Source organism: Macaca thibetana, chromosome 1, assembly GCF_024542745.1.
Source record: "Macaca thibetana thibetana isolate TM-01 chromosome 1, ASM2454274v1, whole genome shotgun sequence".
Lineage (NCBI taxonomy): Eukaryota > Metazoa > Chordata > Mammalia > Primates > Cercopithecidae > Macaca > Macaca thibetana.
In genome coordinates, this window is record NC_065578.1 from 119,757,859 (window position 1) to 119,777,535 (window position 19,677).

General features: G+C 45.7%; 1 protein-coding gene, 2 non-coding genes and 1 pseudogene across 18 annotated transcripts in view; 1 reads left to right on the forward strand and 3 right to left on the reverse strand.

Annotated features, from left to right (window-relative positions):
- The window catches only part of LOC126931165 (myomegalin), a 382,023-nt gene that overhangs the window by 331,281 nt on the left and 31,065 nt on the right, over nucleotides 1-19,677 (forward strand). The window lies entirely within an intron of this gene.
- LOC126931509 (neuroblastoma breakpoint family member 3-like) overlaps nucleotides 1-19,677 on the reverse strand; it is an 833,099-nt pseudogene that overhangs the window by 81,121 nt on the left and 732,301 nt on the right. The window lies entirely within an intron of this gene.
- On the reverse strand, nucleotides 5,833-5,997 carry LOC126944193 (U1 spliceosomal RNA). Its single transcript, XR_007721973.1, has one exon. It is a non-coding gene; the product is annotated as a U1 spliceosomal RNA (small nuclear RNA).
- On the reverse strand, nucleotides 13,701-13,774 carry TRNAN-GUU (transfer RNA asparagine (anticodon GUU)). The gene has a single exon. It is a non-coding gene; the product is annotated as a tRNA-Asn (tRNA).

Genomic DNA, 19,677 nt, shown 5'->3' on the forward strand with positions numbered 1-19,677 from the left:
GGCTGTGGCTCATCGGCATGGAAATGCTTCACCCCAGTGAGAGCATATACAAATTACCACCGGAAGGTATCTGTGACCCTAAGATGCAGACAGCTGGGTAAAGTCTAACTGCTATGTCTCGAAGGGTCCTAAAGGTACAAAGTCCCTGTGACACGTGAAGGGGTTGTCCAGGATTACGTTTGGGCCACAACAGACGGTACAGCAAGAATAAACCTTTTGCACAATCGTAGTCAATGGTTTTCAATACACTGCTTTCCCCATGCTGTCATTTTGTCTGAATTCCAACAAGTCAGCTTATGAACTACTTTAAAAAGGGTAATTGAAGCCTAAGGGGTGGATCAGAGTATCATTGGGCCCATACCATATGCCTGTTTCTGGAAAAAAACCTTGTTCCCTTTATCTTTCCAGAGAAAATAAAATATTGACTCAAAATAAATAAATTTTAAAAAGAAACAGGGCCGACCATGGTGGCTCATGCCAGTAATCTCAGCACAGCACTTTGGGAGGCCGAAGCAGGATGATCACTTGAGTTCAGGAGTTGGAGACCAGCCTAGGCAATTTAGTGAGACCACATTTCTACAGAATTATTATTTTTCTTAATAGCCACATATGATGGTGCATACCTGTAGTCTCAGCTACTTGGAAGGCTAAGGTGGGAGGATCGCAGGAGCCCAGGAAGTTCAGGCTGCAGTGAACTGTGATTGTGCCACTGCACTGCAGCCTGGGCAACAGAGAAATACCTTGACTCAAAAAAGAAAAGAAAAGAAAATATCTTAGAAGTTTCGCTGTCCATCATATGCAACAGAATATCTATGTGTAATGTCCACCATGTCCTTCTGTTGTACCCTCCCCTTAGTTAAGCCAGGAAGGCACCTGTCCCCTTATTAGAATATCATGGGCTCATGGCCAGCACAGTGGCTCACACCTGAAATCCCAGCAATGTGGGAGACTGAGGCAAATAGATCTCTTGAGCTCCGGGGTTGGAGACCAACCTGGGCAACATAGCAAGGCCCTATCTCTACAAAAAAAAAAAAAAAAAAAAAAAAAAAAAAAAAAGCTGAATGTGGTGGTGCATGTCTGTAGATCCAGCTACTCTGGCGGCTGAGGTGGGAGGATCACTAGAGCCCAGGGGGTGGAGGCTGCAGTGAACTGACATCACACCACTATCCTCCATCCTGGGTGACAGAGTGAGACCTAGTCTAAGAAATATGGGGGAAGGGGGAGAAAGTTTGTTGTGCCAGCAAGTAAATGAAGAAAGGGACAGTATTAGAGTTGAGAAATAAATTGGAATATGAATTGGTATCTCTCCCGCAGAAGATAAATTTGCTGAAAGTGCTGAAGTTAAAGGCATTACATAAGACCTATTGCATAAGACCTGTTGCATAAGACCACTGCTTCACTTGACTAGCCTTATAGGAAAAAAATAATTTGTAAATATGATATTGTTTCAGTTGATCCTCAGCCCACTCATTCCCCACCCCTTGAAAGTAGCTGGAACAACAGGTGTGCACCACATGCTGGGCTAATTTTTGTATTTTTAGTGGAGATGGGGTTTCGCCATATTGGCCAGGCAGCTCTCGAACTCCAGAACTCAAGCGATCCACCTGCCTGGGCCTCCCTGCACCTCCCTGCTGGGACTACAGGCATGAGCCACCCTACTTGGTCATCATTTGTATTTTGAATTTAAATATTTTGAAGTCATCACTCTTCAAAGATTCTGGGTTTTGTTGCATGTGCATGACGGGGCTCAGGACATGCTACTCCAAAATATAACATCTTGGGGTATTGAATATTTTATGCTAAAGGAATTTGAGTAAACAACAGAAGCAGGAAGGTCATTGTCACCCCACCACCTGCCGCCCTTCTTCTCTGAAGTCGATTATAAGACACTTATGTGAGAGGTGCCCTCTCTGTACCCAGAGGAAAGGTGCATCCTCGATTCTGAAGACACAGGGACACAGACAAGAGCCTAAATACAGAGGCCTGGCTACGTTTTCCCCAGTTTGTTACTGTTAGGTCATACTATTTTGGTCTTAAAGATACGTCTCCATAACTATCCATTCTTCAATAAACTGACTGTTAAAAAAAAACAAAACTGAGGTTTAGCTGTTTCCATGGGCTTTCATTTCCTTTGAAAGGCGCTCCTGTCATGTAAAACTTACATTAAATAAATACACATGCTCTTCTCTTGTTAGTTTATTTTGCTATAAGGGTCTCAGCAGTGAACCTAGGCTGGGTGAGGAAAAGTCATCTTTCTTCCCCTACATGTAGAAATGTCTTCCACTATAAAACTATAAAATATATATATATATATTTTGACAGGGTCTTGCACTATCATCCAGGCTGGAGTGCAATGACGTGATCTCAGCTCACTGCAACGTCCGCCTCCTGGGTTCAAGCGATTCTCCTGCCTCAGCCTCCTGAGGTGCTGGGATTACAGGCGCCCGCCACCACGCCTGGTTACTTTTTGTATTTTTAGTAGAGATGGGGTTTCACCATGTTGGCCAGGCTGGTCTCGAACTCCTGACCTCAGGTGATCCACCCGCTCAGCCTCCCAAACTGCCGGGATTACAGGCGTGAGCCACTGCACCCGGTCAAAACTATAAGAATTTTATTGGGGCAGATTTGAAGCCAGAAATTGAATCATTATTCCCCTTTGGGTGAGCTGTACGGATGAGCTAATAAACTCCCAGTTCCTCCCAGATAGAAATACTTCTTAGCTCCTTCCCTGAAGCTCCTTGAAGGTCAAACCTGCTGGAGATTGAGGGGCCTTCCTGGAACCTCCCAGCTCAGGAGGTTACTGCTGGTGAGAGGATTGCTGCAGTCTCCCTGGGAGGGTGCAGGGTCACTGGAAAGTATCACTGCTGTAACTTCAGTACAACCGGTTTTCATCACATCTGCTCTTTGTGCAGTATTGCAGGCAAAATACAAGAGCTAACACGCACATGAGTAACATATGCACATCATCAACTGTGCCTGAATCACAGAGTGCCACATGTCACGCACAGTTGATGAGTGCATATGTTTACTCATTTAGTCCTTACCTCAGGCCGAGGTCACACCATCACTTTCATCTTCCATATGAGATAACTGAGATGCACAAAGATGTTAAGTGACCTCCCTAGGGTCACTCAGCCAGCAAAGGAGGATTTGAAGTGAAGGCAGCCTGGCTCCAGAAGACGTTCTCAGAACCACTGCATTTATACTGCTCCTAACGAAATCACTCTTGCAAAAATTATGACAGTGAGAAAAACCTGACATGGGAAAACTATGACTGTGAAAGAAATCTGACCTGACTGCATCTTACTTCTAACCTCTGAGCTGCCCTTGTCCATTCCTGGGCATAGGCCAGGCTAACTAAGAGGAGTTTAGTTCCAAGTCTAAGTCTGAAACAAAGCTGATTACCCCTTCCCCAGACAAACTCCTTCCTATCTTGGGGATCAGAACTCCTTAGCAAAGCTAACAAATTAGGCACGAGATTGGAAATTATGGCTCAGGAGCCATGCAGCCAGAAGCCACATGATTCCTAAGCTCCCCAACTGTGCCTATATATAACATTGTTAGCGTTAAACCTTAGATTGGTGTTCAAGATATTTTTCAGACCCTGCCTTATGATGGACTCGCTGGCACACCCAGACCAGTAAACTGGCTCATCTGGTCCTGTGGCCCTCACCCAGGGACTGACTCAGTGCAGTAAACAAGCTCTGACACTGTGATTTCATCCCCCAACCCAACCAATCAGCTTTGCCCATTCCCTAGCCCCCTGCCTGCCAGACTATCCTTAAAAAACAAACAAACAAAAAACCCTAGTCTTTGAATTTTGGCAGATTTGAGTAATAATAAACCCCTGTCCTGGTCCCTCAGCTACCTCTGCATTTATTAAATTCTTTCTCTATTGTAGAAAGCCTGCTGTTCTCAGCTCCATTGGCTTTTCTGGGCAACCAGCAAGATAAACCTACCGGGCAGTTACACTAATAAAAGAGAAACACAAATGGTAAGCATGCTTGAAAAGAAACGTAAGTCTGTGTATTTCTTTTGAAGAAACACAAAAGGAGGAGGAATAAGACAGGCAATGCACTGTCCTAAATATTTTCATGATTTTCCTGCCTCCCCCATATTCTTCTTATCCCAACAACTGCTCCCCAGAAAACTTCAACTTAAGCACGGTCCTGCCAGAACTGGGTTTGTCCTTCTCTTTACATTTTCCTCTCACCTGCCCCACACCCCTTCCAAATCTAATCTGTTCTTTCACTTCCAGGTCATTGAGGATTTTCCACTTAAAAATTTAAAAAATTCATAAAGGGGAGGATAACTGGTCATCCATATTCAAACTGCTGGAATTAACTACTCTTAACATAGGTACATATTTTTCTTCCAAATTACTGTTAAGCTATTGTCTTTAAAAAAAATTATACATGCTAAGCGTAGATCATACTAACAGTAGAGAAGATGTAAACATATGTAAAATTTTTGATCACCTTTAGTTCAAAAATAATTTCTCATAACATTTGGACAACACTGGAGTAAAGGTCTTGTGGTATGTCTACAGAGACAGGAATGTATATTTTAGCTAGACTATCCCCCCCCCGCAGGCCCCCAAAAAGAAAAAGAAGAAAAAATAATAAGGATATAGATACCTGAAAAAATAATAAAATAATAAAGATGCATATATGTATGCTTTTACAAAATTTAGCTTAGACTCTTTTTATTTTACAAATATCCCATTTAATAGTGAATGAACTTAACTGCAGACAAAGAGACGGAAACACAAATGAAGGAATTCCTGAACTCCCAATCACATTTAGAGAGACATTTTTCTAAAGGAATCCTCTAAGGGTAAACATACACTAAATTAAGTAGAAGACATTAAGATTTGGAGTGGTTTTCTTATGCAATTTTACAACCAGTTGAGTAAGGTGTGAGTTGACTATGGTACAACGCATCCATTTCAAGTTTGGTGACGTGTCTATTACTCTAAAAGGTCCTCTCGTGCCCTTTGCAGTCAGTCCCGCCCTCTGCCTGACCCCAGCAATCGATGATGTAGTTTCTGTCACTATACAGGTTAGTTTTGCCTGTTCCAGAAATTCACTTTGATGGCGCCTCACAGAATGCTCTTTTCGTCACTCGCCATAATGTTTTTGAGATTATCCACGCTATCTCATCTTTCCGCAATGTGTCCCATTTTATTGCTGGGTAGTTCGGGTAGGTGGGGTAGATCGCAGCCCTTTCTGCCTACAGGTGAGACTGCGGTTCCGACCTGCAGGCCTCGGTGAACGTGAGCAAGGGCACCTGGGCTCCGGGAGAGCCCTCCCGTTCCCCTACAGAAAGCAAGCGTGTTGTGTCTACAACCGAACGGGGACACTGCCTTCATCCCAGAGAACAGCACCAAAGGCCCTGCTTTCATCCCAGAGAACAGCACCCGACTGCGTAGAGTTTCTATCTGGCTCTATGAGGTGAGAACACGTTCCCCGCTAGCACAGAAATCCCACAAACTCCTGTGGGGGCTGCGGTTAGAAGCAGAGGCTGTGTGAAGGGTGACTGGGGACCACGAAAAAACACGAAGGTTTCCACAGAGCGTGAGAACTCAAGAGACTGGAGACCATGAAGCAATCTGCAAAGCGCAGCCCCACGTAGAAAGGGAAGAGAAGGGCCCTGCGGTCACTTAGCTTGTGTTAAACAAGCTCACCGCGGCGGAAAGGACGGTAACACGGTACTTTCTGTTACCCATTACTGCGACTATGAAGAGAACGTTTAGCATGCCACCCAAACCACGAACTCGTAGAAATAAAAAGTAGCCCTTTGGGTTAAGCCTACTTTTCCACCATAAAAGTGCAGGGGAAAGCGCGAACGCAGTCCCCCATCTACCACAAATTATGCAGTCGAGTTCCCCACATTTGGGGAAATCGCAGGGGTCAGCACATCCGGAGTGCAATGGATAAGCCTCGCCCTGGGAAAACCACCTTCGTGATCATGGTATCTCCCCTGCCAGGTAAGTATGAGTTCCGGTACCTCCGCCCTGCCACAGCTCCACACGCCTCACCCTTTACACGCACGGTTACTTGCCCCGTGCACCCTCGAGCCCTCCTAGCCCTGACACACAGCTGGGACTCTCAGGTCCGACTAGCGGTCCTGAACCCGCTCCTACAGCACGGGAACTCCTTCGTGGCGAAGCAGCCGGTGGCGAAGCGGCAGCCCCTGCGCTGCCTCATCTACATAGAAGTCGCCCTCTCCGTGATGTCACCGACAGCGCGTTCCCGGTCCCCGTCTGTTTTTCCGCCCCATCGTGCGCCAGCTCAGCCGAACAACCTGCTGCCACAGCCTGCGGGGACAGTGACGTCTGCCTCTCCTTTCCCTCCCTTCCGCGTCCCTGGTCTTCCCCTAAGAAGCGGGCGTTTCTGTTGTAGTTTTTCGTTTTTGGTTTGGCGCCGAGTCTCGCTCTGTCGCCCAGGCTGGAATGCAGTCGTATGATCTCGGCTCCCTGCAACCTCCGCCTCCCGGGTTGAAGCGATTCTCCTGCCGCAGGCTTCCGCGTAGCCGGGATTTCAGGCGCATGCCACCAAGCCCGGCTAATTTTTGTATTTTTAGTAGAGACCGGGTTTCACCTTGATGGCCAGGCTGATCTCGCACTCCTGACCTGAGGTAATCCGCTGGCCTCAGCCTCCCAAAGTGCTGGGATTACAGGCCTGAGCCATCACGCCCGCCCAGAAGCCGGTTCTTAGACTGTGTTGCCGAGGACCTCTTTGGCAGACAGCTGGAACCTGTCCACCCTTCTTCAAATAATGGCTTGTAATGCGCAGACTAAAACATGTAGGATTACACAGGAAACTGGTTCTCTTCACATCGTTATCCTTGTGATGTAGCATTCTACTTGAAATTACAAGTCGTTCAATATCAGAGAGAAACCAGATCTATGAAACCAGAGAGGCTGCTCAGATGACTGCAAACCAGCCATCCTTACTTGTTTTACCCCTAGCACTGTTATAAAGATGGTGGTCCAATTTCATGAATCTTGTAGGGTTTTTTCAAATACAGCAATGTACAAATATGCTGCCAGCAGAGCACACTGGACTCAGGCATGGTGCTGGAGTGTGTCATCTCTTCCACAGCCTTCTCTAGACCTTAGCGCTTACCTCATGTTAGCACTTTATGCTCTGCAAAGACAGAAACAAAGTGGTCCAAATTTGGGGGGAAAAAATATATATATATATACACACACACACACATATATATATATATACACACACACACACATATATATATATTTGGGGGAAATTTTATTTGAGGTGCTTAACAGATTACTGTTAATCTGTAGAATACAACCCCAAACTCTGACAATACTCCACAGACTTCAAATCTATCAGGCAAGTTTTTCCTGTCCTTTGCTTTCATATAAACTGAATCATAAAGTGTGTAGTGGGTTTTGGGGGAGTATAACTGCCCAATGGGTTCACGTTGCCTGCTGCCTAGACAGAACCAATTTATCTAGACAGGGGAATTGCAATAAAGAAAGTCATTTACCCAGAGCCGGCTGTGTGGGAGACCAGAGTTTTATCATTACTCAAATCAGTCTTCCTGAGCATTCTGGGACCAGAGTTTTTAAGGATAGTTTGGTGATTGGGGGCCAGTGAGTTGGTAGTTCTGATTGGTCAGGTCGGAGATGAACTCAGAGGTGTTGACCAGGCTGATCTCGGACTCCTGACCTCAGGTGACCCACTCGCCTTGGCCTCCCAAAGTGCTGGGATTACAGGCATGAGCCACCGCGCCCAGGTTCCACCCATTTTTAAATAAAGATAAGATTGTCTTTGAAAATATGTATCATCTAAAGTGATGCGATTGTCCAGTACAACCTTAGCCAGTGAATAAATAGCTTTGTGTTGAGCTGTGAAAGAGGCTACAGTTTCATCGGCAATATTTGTTTCTTTCTTTTGTCTTTCTTTTTTTTTTTTTTTTAAAGACAGTCTTGCTGTGTTGCCTAGGCTAGAGTGCAGCGGTGCAGTCTTGGCTCAATCCAGCCTCCACTTCCCTCGCTCAAGCAATCCTCCCACCTCAGCTTCCCGAGTAGCTGGGACTACAGACATGCACCACTATGCCTGGCTAATTTTGTTTTTGTTTGTTTGTTTGTTTTGTTTGTTTGCTGAAAGACAGGGTCTCGCTATCTTGCTCAGGATGGTCCCAGATTCCTGAGCTCAAGCAATCCTCCCACCCGAGCCTCTCAAAGTGCTGGGATTACAAGCATAGGCCACCAAGCCTGGACTCTTTATTTTTCTTTCAGAGAGAAGGAGTGGCTCTGTCACCCAGGCTGGAGTGTAGTGTCACCATCATAGCTCACTGCAGCCTGGAACTCCTGGGTTTAAGTGATCCTTCCACCTCAGCCTCTGAATCACTAGGATTATAGGCCAGAACCACCATGTTCAATTTTTATCAGCAATGTTACCTAAGGTAAAAGAAGGATTTCTAACCATGGGAGGCAACATCCCATCAAAGTAAAAGGTCTGTGCTCCCCCAAAAATGTTTGGAGCTATCTTCTTAATGGCCAGGCAGTGGACATGCCTAGTGAAAAGTTTGAGGATACTCTTCCAATTTATTTTTTTTTTTTGAGATGGAGCCTCTCTGTCTCCTAAGTTGAAGTGCAGCAGCATGACCTTGGCTCACTGCAACCTCTGCCTCCCAGGTTCAAGTGATTCTCCTACCTCAGCCTCCTGAGTAGCTGGGAGTACGTGTGAACACCACCATACCCAGCTCATTTTTGCATTTTTAGTAGAGACAGGGTTTCACAATGTAGGCCAGGCTGGTCTCATACCCCTGACCTCAGGTGATCCACCTGCCTCGGCCTCCCCACTCATCCAATGTTGGGTTTCTTCAGAGGTATATTTGTATAGGCATGACCAAATATCCTAAAAGACATTGCACTTCATCATTCCATGCCTTTAGATATTTAAGGGCCATGGATGGTGATCTCCTCCAGAGACAAAATAAATGCTGGTGCAGAACAGGTAAGTGTAGTATAATTTGGCTACATCAGCTTTCAGCATTTAAACCATGGGTCACACATGTTAGAGCAAGAGGGCAGGTTGCATCCTGATAGAGGGAGGGAGTGTTTTTGTCTTAGCTTTCCAATAGCATCATGGTGTTCACCACTGACATTTCAGAGTGAGGAAGCAATTTTTTGTTTGGTTGATGTCTCCGATTTTTTTTTTCTTTCTTTCTTGCAGCCGGGGTCTCACTGTTGCCCAGGCTGGAGTGCTATGGCAACATCACAGCCCAGTACAGTCTTGACCTGTTGACCTTCAGGTCTCAATGAATCATTCTACCTCAGCTTCCCAAGTGCTGGAGTTACAGGCACACACCACCACACCCAGCTTATTTATTTACTTTCTGAGACACGGTCTCACTCTTTTGCCCAGTCTGGAGTGCAGTGGTGTCATCAGGATTCACTGCAGGCTCGAACTCTTGGGCTCTAGTCATCCTCTCACCTCATACTCCTGAGTAACTGGGACTACAGTTGGGTGCCACCATGCCCGGCTAATTTATGTATATTTTGTAGAGACATTGTTTCACCATTTTGCCCAGGAAGCTAGTCTCAAACTTCCGGGCTCAAGTGATCCTCCTGCCTTGACCTCCCAAAGTGCTGGGATTACAGGCAGTTATTCTGACAGTACAGTTATGATGGTTTAAACTGAGACATGGGGCCGGAAGGTTAGGAAGAGTCAGACAGATTTGATAAACAGGTTTTGCTTGATGTGATCCCGAGTTGCATCATGAGTGCAATCAGGGGAAATACTGGTGAAATTTAGCACAGGATGTACCAATGTGTCATTATGGCCAAAAGTGGTTGGTGGTTTAAGGTGGCAAACCCAGCACCTTGTCAAATTTCCCACAGTGGCAATGGTTTGTGAGATTCTGATCAGAAAATTATCCCTCCCTGCTGTAATCAAATTAATTAGGGACAGTAAAACAACAATCTGATCACAGGCATTTTGCTATGTGTGTAGGTATATATACATACACATACACGCAATAGGACTAGTGTGTCATATCTTTAGAGAATATGCATATAGGGTGATTTCACCAAAACCACCAAGAGAGGACCCCTACAACTTAAAGGAGCCCTAACGGTATAAATATTCCAGCCAACAGAAAAAGAGACCAACCCTTTCAGTTGCAGTAAGCACTGGAATTGTGAATAACTGGTTATACAGCCCAGTATCTTGGGTGGAAGTGGGCTACAACAGATGTCAGCTACTTGACATCTTGGTCAGGGATATTGCAGGTCACCTTTAAGTGAAAACCTCCACTGACAGATGTCCACTCTGGAGAGCTGCCTTTTAGATACGAGAAACATGAATCTGTGTGTCAACGCCCTTATGTTTACTGCCACAGAGATTGGGCAATAATACCTGATGTGAGCCAGGTGCCGTGGCCCACACCTCTGGTCCCAGCTACTTGGGAGACTCAGGAAGGAAGATGGCTTGACCCCAGGAGTGACAGGCTACAGTGAGTCATAATTGCGCCACTGCATTCAGGCCTGGGCAACAGAGGGAGACCCCATCTCAAAAAGAAAGATAAGAAAGAAAGAAAGAGAGAAAGAGAGAAAGAGAGGGAGGGAGGGAGGGAAGAAAGGAAGGAAGGAAGGAAGGATGGAAGGAAGGAAGGAAGGAAGGAAGGAAGGAAGGAAGGAAGGAAGGAAGGAAGGAAGGAAGGAAGGAAGGAAAGAAAGGAAGGAAAACATTAATATTAATAATATCTATTTGGTGCCCTCCAGTGGGCTTGGAGGGAATATTTTATTTGATGTTTCCAGTAAACAACATCTCCAGATTATAGGCCACAATTTTTGATATTTTCATCTCCCAGCAGCTCATTATGAAAGGCATCCTGTATTAATTCAGAGCTCTTGGTAAGAAGTCTTGTGAGACCTTAGCAATGATGGAGAATGTTACCTTTAAGAAGTACAGTACAGGTTCATAAGCCCCTTCATCTAACCACTACATGGGTCTTCCTGTTCTAATTTCGAAGGGAGAAAGTGAAAGTTTTTCAGAAACAGTGGGGGATCTTTGGCCAGGGAAGGTTAAAAACTTCTGTTAGTTTTGTCGATTGGGTTTTTATTGTATCATTATTGGGTTGTACTAGTCCAGAGGATTAGGGGTGATAAGCACAATGGAAATGTTGGGACGTAGGCCAAACGTTACAAATGGATCCAACTACCTGCCTGATACAGTGTGTTCCTCGGTTGCTATGGAGATCAGATGGCACTCCCCATGAGGAATGATTTTTTCTCATCACAGCCTACCTGCTGCTTGGGCTATGTCTCATCGGCATGGAAATGCTTCACCCCAGTGAGAGCACAAATAAATTACCACCAGAAGGTATCTGTGACCCTGAGATGGAGACAGCTGGATAAAGTCTAACTGCCATGTCTCAAAGGGTCCTAAAGGTACAATGTCCCTGTGACACATGAAGGGGTTGTCCAGGATTACGTTTGGGCCAGAACAGACGGTACAGCAAGAATAAACCTTTTGCACAATCGTAGGCAATGGTTTTCAATACACTGCTTTCCCCATGCTGTCATTTTGTCTGAATTCCAACAAGTCAGCTTATGAACTACTTTAAAAAGGGTAATTGAAGCCTAAGGGGTGGATCAGAGTATCATTGGGCCCATACCATACGCCTGTTTCTGGAAAAACCTTGTTCCCTTTATCTTTCCAGAGAAAATAAAATATTGACTCAAAATAAATAAATTTGAAAAGGAAACAGGGCCGACCATGGTGGCTCATGCCAGTAATCTCAGCACAGCACTTTGGGAGGCCAAAGCAGGATGATCACTTGAGTTCAGGAGTTGGAAACCAGCCTAGGCAATTTAGTGAGACCACATTTCTACAGAATTATTATTTTTCTTAATAGCCACATATGATGGTGCATACCTGTAGTCTCAGCTACTTGGAAGGCTAAGGTGGGAGGATCGCAGGAGCCCAGGAGGTTCAGGCTGCAGTGAACTGTGATTGTGCCACTGCACTGCAGCCTGGGCAACAGAGAAAGACCTTGACTCAAAAAAGAAAAGAAAAGAAAATATCTTAGAAGTTTCGCTGTCCATCATATGCAACAGAATATCTATGTGTAATGTCCACCATGTCCTTCTGTTGTACCCTCCCCTTAGTTAAGCCAGGAAGGCACCTGTCCCCTTATTAGAATATCATGGGCTCATGGCCAACACAGTGGCTCACACCTGAAATCCCAGCACTGTGGGAGGCTGAGGCAAATAGATCTCTTGAGCTCCGGGATTGGAAACCAACCTGGGCAACATAGCAAGGCCCTATCTCCACAAAAAAAAAAAAAAAGCTGAATGTGGTGGTGCATGTCTGTAGATCCAGCTACTCTGGCGGCTGAGGTGGAAGGATCACTAGAGCCCAGGGGGTGGAGGCTGCAGTGAACTGACATCACACCACTGTCCTCCATCCTGGGTGACAGAGTGAGACCTAGTCTAAGAAATGTGGGGGAAGGGGGAGAAAGTTTGTTGTGCCAGCGAGTAATGAAGAAAGGGACAGTATTAGAGTTGAGAAGTAAATTGGAATATGAATTGGTATCTCTCCCGCAGAAGATAAATTTGCTGAAAGTGCTGAAGTTAGAGGCATTACATAAGACCTGTTGCAGTTGCTCGTGCCTGTAAATCCTGGCACTTTGCAAGGCCGCGGAGCTGCTTGAGCCCAGGAGTTTGGAGACCAGCCTGCGCAACATGGTGAAACCCCTTCTCTACAAAACATATGAAAATTAGCAGGGCATAATGGCCCACGCCTGTAGTGCCAGCTACTGGGAAGGCTGAGAGATGGGAGGATCGCTTGAGCCTGAGAAGTCAAGGCTACAGTGAGACGCGATCGGGCCACTGCACTCCAGCCTGAGAGACAGAATGAGACCCTGTCACAAAAACTAAAAGTAAACATTAAAAAGCCTGTAATATAGCAGTGGCACATCCAGTTCTCTACGCTACTATAGAACTATCAGTGGCCAAAGGTATGTGTGGTGCAAGAATGACGATTTCAGGATTCTCTGAAATCCTAAAACCATGAAGCCAACTTCATTTCAAACACATTTTGGAAAGGGTTAAATAAATCATGCACAAACTGACAGATAAGAAATGCTGTTTTCAAAAATGATGGAGAGGATTATTATGATGATGAATGATTCCACTTTCTATCCATATCATTGATAGAGCAATCAGTAAATCCAGCACATCCAGGGGATAGGACATCTCTCTAGGCCTCCTATTAAAAATGAAAAAATTGAGGCTGGCATATAACCCATCAAAGCCTATAAGGGGCAGCATGAGGATTTTATTGGCACCAAAAGTGACTCGTTTGGTCTCTGTTTCTTATACACAGGCACAAGACAGCATGACATTTCAGGAGATGCTCTGTCTGAATGGATCTGTGAGGCGGGGATGTGGGGGGTCCGGGGAGTGGCCCTTGACAGGGATCTCTCTTAACTGTGCCTAGAATCCTGGGAAGATAAAACCCTCCCTGCAGTGGGCATCCCCGGCTGGCCTGGAACCACCAACCTTTAGGATTTAGGACTACGGGAAGAAAAAGGGCAGATTCTCTAGTGATGGATAATACACGAACGGGGGAGATTCTCTAGTGATCGATAATACACGAACGGGGGAGATTCTCTAGTGATCGATAATACACGAATGCTTTAAAAGCTGGAGCAAGCGTCCCTGGGTGGGCTCGAACCACCAACCTTTCGGTTAACAGCCGAACGCGCTATCCGATTGCGCCACAGAGACAGGAACTGCTTATTCTACTGTGCATTATGGGAAGGACACCTTTAACAAACTGCCCCTATCCCTTCCAGCCTCAGGGCCCGCCTGGCAGGACGATAGAGCAAGGCCTTGGAAAACCCGAGCGATTAGAGCGGTGAATCGCGCTGGTCACGCTGGACACCTGCGCGGGACATTCTGGAGCCAGAAGGACAGCCGAATGGCTTTCGCCCGCCCTGCCCTTCGCCTGCTTCAGAAGCCCCCGGAAACTCCCAGGTCCGCGACCCGGGCCCGAGCAGCCTGGGGGCCCCAAGGCAAGCTGAACGCCCAGTGGGCTCCTGGAATGGCTCTTCCGGTTCTCTGCACCGCCCTCACCCAGTGAGGGAGCCTGTGCCCACCCGGCCCAGTCGCTTTCGGGGCCGCTGCGGAGCTGCCGCTGCCATCTTCGGATCCTGTGTTCCGCACGGGGGCTCCACCAGGGCAGGGATGGGGGTGAGGGTGGCTCGTGGATCCCCCTCGCGGGGAGCAGGGTCTGGCACTCACCAGGGCGCATGATTAGGACTTGTTGAATGACTCCATCGTCGCCTTTATCTTTTAGTCCTTTGAAGAGGCTTGAGAATGGAAATCATGAGAGATTTTTCCATGGGGAAGTTCTTTTTACAAAGCGTTTATTCAGGTTGATTTCTCGGTACCTTGCGGGGCGGGCAACGGGCGGGGCCTCCAGTGCACCTTCTACGCGGTGGAGAATAAATAGAGAATCTTAGCTGGGCGGTGGTCGGGCGGCGGTGGGTGGTGGGGCGGGAGGGCGGGAGCGGGGGAAAGGAAAAGCAAAAGCAGGGAAAGAAGCCGGGGAGCGGTGGAACAGACATGCAGATCTCCTGAAAGGCTCGTGGGGAAGCACAGGCGGGATCTTCCGGAGGTGAGAATTGCTTTTTTTTTTTGTAGCAGAATGGGGAGGAATTGAGGGGAAAATGGAGATGGAACCTGAAGGAGCCCGAAACGAGAGAATCTGTAGCTCCCCAAGAATAAAATCTTCCAGAAAAATTAGACTGAAAACTAGGCGTCTGGGACCCCTGAAATCCTTGGAGCAGTAGCATTATCATGACCCTCTGTGTTCCTTTTGGCAAAAGGACTTGCTTCCATTGTTTGTTTGTTCAATTGTTGTGTTTGTTTAATAAATAAAACCCTTTTCATGTATCTTTGAAATTATGTTGTTTCCATTACTTTATGATTACAAACAATGCTGCGGTCGTCATTGTTGTACATTTCTCATTGGCCACTGGTGTATTTTATAGGGTAGAGGCCTGGAGAGCAGTTGTTCCAGCATAGTGATTACATGGTTTTTTATATCATTCCATTTTCTTTCCTTTTTTGGCTTATTAGCTATAATTCTTTATTTTATTATATCAGTGATAGCTTTAAGGTTTCTAGAATACATATTTACCAGTTTGCCCTCAAGTGACATTATACCTCCTCTTCTGGCCTTTATGCTAGTGTTGTCATGTATTTTGATTTTAGACGTGTTCTAAACCCCAACATCTAAGTACATACATAGCGATTTCCAGGCATCTCCATTTCTTTGTGTAGGTTCAGATTTCTGTCTGATATCCTTATCCTTAGGCCTGGAGTACTCCTTTAACGTTTGTTGTAGTGTGGGTCGGTGAATGCTTTCATTTATTTGTATGTCTTTATTTTTATTTGTATTTTTTTAAGATGGAGTCTCACTCTGTCATCCAGGCTGGAGTACAGTGGCATGATCTGGGCTCACTGCAACTTCCATCTCCTGGATACAAGTGATTCTCATGCCTCAGCCTCCCGAGTAGCTGGGATTACAGGCATGTGCCACCACGCCTGGCTAATTTTTGTATTTTTAGTAGAGACAAAGTTTTGCCATGTTGGCCAGGCTGGTCTCCAACTCCCTGACCTCAAGTGATCAGCCCGCCTCGGCTTCCCAAAGTGCTGGGATACACGCATGAGCCACCGCACCTGGCCTCATTTTTTGTATGTCTTTAAATGTCCTTATTTCAGTCACATTTTTGGAAGATTTTTCATTGTGCCTTAGAATTCCAGAATAACTTTTTTTCTCTCTCTCACTACTTTAATATGTTGCCACTTTGATGCCTTGTCATATCATCTTTTCTGTTTTTGTAAAACTGGCATAAAGGAGGCTTCCTGTACTTGCTATATAATTTTTGGAATGTGTATTTAAATTTTAAAAACTTTTATTATACTTTAAGTTCTGGGATACATGTGCAGAACGTCCAGGTTTGTTACATAGGTATACACATGCCATGGTGGTTTGCTGCACCCATCAACCCGTCATCTACATTAGGTATTTCTCCTAATGCTATCCTTCCCTTTGCCCCCCACCCCGCTACAGGCCCCAGTGTGTGATGTTCCCCTCCATGTGTCCATGTGTTCTGATTTTTCAACTTCCACTTATGAGTGACAACCTGCAGTGTTTGGTTTTTTATTCCTGTTAGTTTGCTGAGAATGATGGTTTCCAGCTTCATCCATGTCCCTTCGAAGGACATGAATTCTTTCTTTTTTCTGGCTGCATAGTATTCCATGCTGTATATGTGCCACGTTTTCTTTATCCAGTCTATCATTGATGGGCCTTTGGGTTGGTTCCAAGTCTTTGCTATTGTGAATAGTGCATGTGTGCATGTGTCTTTATAGTAGAATGATTTATAATCCTTTGGGTATACACCCAGTAATGGGATTGCTGGGTCAAATGGTATTTCTGATTCTAGATCCTTGAGAAATTGCCACACTGTCTTCCACAATAGTTGAACTAAATTAAAAATATGAAAATGGGCTGGGTGAGGTGGGTCATGCCTGTAATCTGAGCACTTTGGGTGGGGGAGGTGGGACGATCGATTGAGGCCCAGAGTTAGAGACCAGCCTGGATAAGATGGCAAGACTCTCTCTCTCTCTCTCTCTCTCTCTCTCTCTCTCTCTCTGTGTGTGTGTGTGTATATAATATATATACTATATATAATATAATATACATAACTATATGTAATATATATACACACACACTCTCTCTATGTGTATGTATACACACACACAGATATAGATACATCCATCATGAAAGTCCTAGATTCATCTTAAGTTCCACTGAAAGTGCAATTAAAGTAAAATGTGCCCACCCTGAGGGCCAACCCTACCTCCTGACATGTAAGTTGTGTTTGTGAGACATTCTCAATAGCATTTGCTTTCCCTAGCATAGTGGTTTTCATGTTTTCCTCACACCTGAATGTCCTCAGTGCAAAACCTGTCAGAATTCACTTCCTTTGCTGTTCTTCTTTGAGAACCCTCCAGGGTTTTGTTTACTTATTTATTTTATACCTTTTAAAAGCATAGAGACAAAGACTGGCGAGTGGCACATATTACTACATTAGTCTGAGTTCTCCAGAGAAAGAAAACAAGCAGGATACACACACACACACACACACACACACACACACACACAGAGAGAGAGAGAGAGAGAGAGAGGGGGTTTACATTGGCTCATGTGATTATGGAAGCAGAGAAGTCCAAGGTCTACACTGAGTAAGCTCTAGACCCAGGAGAGTCTAATGTAGTTCTCTACCAAGTCGGAGGCCCAAGGCAGAAGACTGATGTCCCGGCTCAAAGACAGTGGAGCAGAAAGACTTCTTTCTAGCCTTTCATTCTATTCAAGCCTTCTGTGGGTTGGATGAGGCCCACTCACACTGGGGAGAGCAATCCGCTTTACGCAGTTTACCAATTCAAATGTCAATCTCATCCAGAAACACTCTCAGAAACACAGTGAGAAATATTGTTTAACCAAATATCTGGGTACCCCATGGACCATTCAAACTGACAGAAAAATTAATCTTCACAAATACTCTCAATAAAAGTGACTAATAAATTTAGCATCATGTCCTGCCTGTTTATCCCACGACAATTAATGTATTCCAGCATAACATTGTCTTCCTTTCTCTTATAGTAGCAACATGTGAGAGTTTCATTGAAAGTAAGGTTGCCCAGGCACGGTGGCTCACCCCTGTAAACCTACACTTTGGGAGGCCGAGGTGGGCAGATCACCTGAGCTCAGTAGTTTGAGACCAGCCTGGATAACATGGTGAAACCCCATTTCTACCAAAAATACAAAAAATTAGTTGGGCATGGTGGTGCGCACCTGTAATCCCAGCTACTCGGGAGGTTGAGGCAGGAGAATTGCTTGAACCGGGAGGTGGAGGTTGCAGTGAGCCAAGATCCCACCATTGCACTCCAGCCTGGGCAACAGGAGTGAAACTCCATTTCAAAAAAATAAAAATAAATAAATAAAGTGAGGTTAATTTTGACCTTATGGAGTCTCTCCCCAACTCTTACATACCATTGCCACTTGTGGATTGTCATTTTTGTCATGGCTTTTATGTAAAAAATATATCAATAAGCTATATGAAGTGCTAATATAAGTTTGAGTTTCATCCTGACTCCATAAGCCACTTTCCATTTTGATAAAGCCTGGAAATATTCGTGTCCATCTCCTTGAATATGGGTAATGGATACCTATTGTGGGGCCCACTCTCAATCTCATGGTTTTCTTTATTTTCATTCAAGTCTCAATAGATATGCCTGGGCTGCCTGAAAGCCACTGAAAATGGCCCGTGGCCTTCTGCATCTAACAGAGTCAACTAAAATCTAAGCCATGTAATGGGGGGATGGAAAGTGAGAAGAACCAAACTCAGCACACAAGGACTCAGTCTAAATCTCTGGGCTAAGAGATGACCAGACTATCATGGCTTCTCGGACATAAGGCTTTGTCTGGAGGATGACTGTAGGCTCCCGTGACAATGCCTACCCCAGAAAGCTTGAGGCTGCCAGGGGACCTTACTTTAGTTCTAGCCAATACCTGCTGATGATGGTAGATTCGGGATCTCCCTTTCTTATGGCACTTACTAAGAAGGGAATCCTTCCTGCATCCCTTTGAGATGTGTGTGTATCTCCTAGGGACTCCAGTGTGTCTTTCCCTAGGATCTGAAAGTCTTACTCCTTTGAGCTGTAGTTCTCAGGAAGGACTGAGCCTCTGTCTTCCAGTCTCTGTGGGAGGTTAGAATCCTATCTTCTAATATTGCCAGCTGGCAGACACAGCTGGCCTGATGAGGCAGAAGTTTACACTGAGCAACCTTTTGTAATGTTTCACTTGTGCCTTGCCCCCTGCCCTCTCTCTCTCCTCCCTCTCCCCCTATAATGCCATCACCTCTGCACAAATGGGAACACAGCTCAGCCAGGTTCTCTACTGTCAGTAGTTAGTGAATAAAATCCGTTTTCTGTGCTTTATTTTATTTTATTTTTTTTTTTTTTGAGACGGAGTCTCGCTCTGTCGCCGGGGCTGGAGCGCAGTGGCCGGATCTCAGCTCACTGCAAGCTCCGCCTCCCGGGTTTACGCCATTCTCCTGCCTCAGCCTCCTGTGTAGCTGGGACTACAGGCGCCCGCCACCTCGCCCGGCTAGTTTTTTGTATTTTTTTAGTAGAGACGGGGTTTCACCGTGTTCGCCAGGATGGTCTCGATCTCCTGACCTAGTGATCCGCCCGTCTCGGCCTCCCAAAGTGCTGGGATTACAGGCTTGAGCCACCGCGCCCGGCCCTTGAGCCACCGCGCCCGGCCTCTGTGCTTTAACTAATGTCTGGCTTTATCTTTGGCAAAATAAGTGGAGTGATCATTTTTGGTGTCAAGGCAACTACAAAGAGAGGCACAGACATGACAGGAGGGTCACTTGACCCTTCTCATTTCATAGGCATCTATTCCCGCCTGGTGTTTATAAGCCTGACACTTGGCTGGGCTTCCCTGGGGTATCTCTCCATGGCTCTGTGGCAAGACTTGAAAAGGCTGGTGATGACACTTGGTGTCCCCATAGCCACCTTCAAAAATGTCATTAAATGCTTGCAAGAAAATGAAG